Raw genomic sequence first — 3,428 nt, forward strand, 5'->3', positions numbered from 1 at the left:
GAGCATCTAGAATGGGGGAACTTATGGCTCTTTAATCGAGTCCATCTCAACTGGATGTCGACGTTCCCTCTCAGGCCACTACGCCAAAATCACCTACTGGTCTCTTACTTGGCTTTGTATCTTCAGAAGTTTCTGTACCGTCTCCCATCGCTGCTTTGAGTCTCACGGACGTGCCAGATTTTCTCAAGATTTCTCTTGACTATTTAGAAAGTCTAACCAAGAAAGTTATTGAGGTTGTGTTGGTCGGCCGAGATACTTTTGAAACCTTCAAGCCTATGCTCGTAAATAGTTTGAACAACCTCAAGTTTGTGGGGGATGCTCCGGTAGTTGAGCGTTGCTCAGAAGCCATTCGACGCTTAGAGGCACAATTGAGATTCTTAGAGGCCTTAGGTCGTGTTGACATCCAAGCGCAGATCGCGTCGACGCTTGAGGACATCCGGGCTGAAGAGGCTAATAAGTATGAAGCAGCTCTACGTCACATAGCTGAGAAAGAAGTTCAGGTGGAACATCTGCAGAAGCTGCATGCTCAAAAACAAGCTGAGCTAACACTCTCCAATACTTCTTTAGAGAATTTACGAGAGAAGATCATAGCCACTTAAATAGAGTTGGCTAGATTGAAGGCTCAATTTAAACGAGAAGAAGTTATTGTCACTGAGCTCAACATCAAAAGCGCAACCTCTCTAGTAAATTATCGCATAGAAGCTAGCGCTCTTGAAGAGGCTAAAAATGAGATTGTTGCCGCGTTGTCTAGCGAGGATGAGCTTTGGAAACGGGTAGAGATGCTGGTGCGAGCTGATCATGAAGAGAAACTTTCTGACATTAAGTCTCAGCTTGCCTCATTCAGTTTGATGAATTGATGAGCCTATTCTTGTATCGCTCATTTGGTAGAAACAACACTTATCTTCTTGTTGCTTTGTTTTCCTTTGAATAAAGTAATGCTATTTCGTTTTTTTTTTTGTTTCTTTTGCACATCATATTTTGGCATGGAACGATGAGATACCGTTTTAATATCAAAGGATAGATTGTTTATATGCTTTTGCTTTAAGCATTGGAAGAAATTTGTAAATCTCAGAAGTGCCATATTAACATGGTGAGTTTGAGGACCTATCGCTCTATTGACGAGAGTCGATAAGTTGAAAGTGTTGCTATCGGAGCAACTTTGAGGACCTATTGCTCTATTAACGAGAGACGATAGTTTGAAAGTGTTGCAATCGGAGCAACTTTGAGGACCTATCGCTCTATTGACGAGAGTCGATAAGTTGGAAGTGTTACGATCGGAGCAACTTTGAGGACCTATCGCTCTATTGACGAGAGTCGATAAGTTAAAAGTATTGCGATCGGAGCAACTTTGAGGACCTATCGCTCTACTGACGAGAGTCGATAAGTTAAAAGTGTTGCGATCGGAGCAACTTTGAGGACCTATCGCTCTATTGACGAGAGTCGATAAGTTAAAAGTGTTGCGATCGGAGCAACTTTGAGGACCTATCGCTCTATTGACGAGAGTCGATAAGTTGAAAGTGTTACGATCGGAGCAACTTTGAGGACCTATCGCTCTATTGACGAGAGTCGATAAGTTGAAAGTGTTGCGATCGGAGTAACTTTAAGGACCTATCGCTCTATTGACGAGAGTCGATAAGTTGATTTCGACAAAAGAATTATCATTATGTGACGGAGTGATGCAGGCGGAATTTAAACTCCATGACAATGAAAGTCGTTGTAAATATGATGCCACTTTGACAATTTTGTCGAGTGATTTGGCTTTAGAATTACTCACTATGTGGTTTGTAGAGATTCAGCACCATATTCTGAGAACGTAGGGACATAGGTACCTCCTGCATTTGGGTCTTTGAACTGAGCTGCGTAACAGCGTTATGTATTTAGACGCATCTCTAGATCGTCGCGTCTGGCTTCGTCTACATATCTTTTAAACGTAGGGTTTTATCCTGCGTCTCATCAGAAGTCCAAACGACTATAATGATGACGAAGAGACCATACTTGGTGGGAGTCTCGAAACTCTATATTACCGTCATTAATTGTTTATAAATAGGCTTGATTAGTCTTGTCAAGAGCCTCAAACGCTTAAGCTTCCTTCTTGAACTCAGAAATGAGTTTCTTCTCGTTAATTCTAAAAAGATCTTCGACTATTTCGCCTCGTCCCCCGGCCATGGCCTCCAAGAAACCTTGCTCGAGAGGAGATGAAAAGGCGGCGCACACCATACCGTCGTCGGAGAATGCTTTCGGGTCCACCTCCGGACCGACATCGACGCCTCCCTCACCGATGCCTGGACATCAAGGTAAGCCACGCTGTCTTTTCTGTTTAGCATTTTTTTTATAAGTTTTCTTTAAATCCCTTAGATGGATTCTGATTGATGATGACGAATACAATTCGTCTCTTCAATCTTGAACGTAGAAAGCATCTTCTACGTCTTTTGATGAAAACTGTTCGTCTCCTTAATTTCGAACGCCAAAAGAAATTCCTGTGTTCATTGACGAAACGAGGGGTCAATCTCTTAATCTCGAGCGCAGGAAGAAATTTCTACGTTCATTGATGAAATGAGGAGTCGACCCCTTAATCTTGAGCGCATGAAGACGAAACGAAGGGTTGATCACGTTCATTGATGAAATGAGGAGTCGACCCCTTAATCTTGAGCGCATGAAGACGAAACGAAGGGTTGATCCCTTCGTTTTGACATACTGGTTTATAATCTTGAGCGCATGAAGACGAAACGAAGGGTTGATCCCTTCGTTTTGACATACTGGTTTAATCCTGCTGGGTTTGACACAGAATTAAGCCTTATTGTCCTGAAAATTCATAACGCAATTTTAATTCACTGCGTTCACAATGATTCAACGCGGGTCTAGATCCCTTGCGTTCAAGTTGATCTTGACGCATGTCTATACCACTGCGCTTGAATTCATCTATTTTATTGACCTTGCTTTTATTTGTTTTGTTGCAAGGTGGGGCTTCTGCTTCTGAGCCCCTCATACCCTATAATTCAGGTGATGCCCCTCTCATTCCACCCATCTCTGCAATCCTTCCAAACGAGGGTTTCGAGTGGGTGACTGATGAGGTTTCTTATCTGGCACCCAACTGCACTCTCTTCCTCCTTAGGCGCCTGGAGAATCAGGTGAAGCAAGCCTTTTCCATCGTGATGCATGGCTGGGGCTCTTTCCTTGAATTTCAAGTTTCCATCGAGGAGAGCTTGAATAATCTGGCTGAAGTCAACCTTTATCACGCTCGACGTTATGCAGAGAAGATACACCGCTTCTCAGGTGCCGCTCATTACTTAGAGGAGTTGAAGCAGACAGACCTGAGGCCTAAGATACAATGGGCCATCAGCAATGCCAGGCTGAAAGAGAGAGTTGTTGCCAGAGCCCGAGCTCTTGACATCTCGGAGAGGAAGGCCCTCATCTGGAGCTTGCAGAAG

This window comes from Asparagus officinalis, chromosome 7, assembly GCF_001876935.1.
Source record: "Asparagus officinalis chromosome 7, Aspof.V1, whole genome shotgun sequence".
In the NCBI taxonomy this organism is placed as follows: domain Eukaryota; kingdom Viridiplantae; phylum Streptophyta; class Magnoliopsida; order Asparagales; family Asparagaceae; genus Asparagus; species Asparagus officinalis.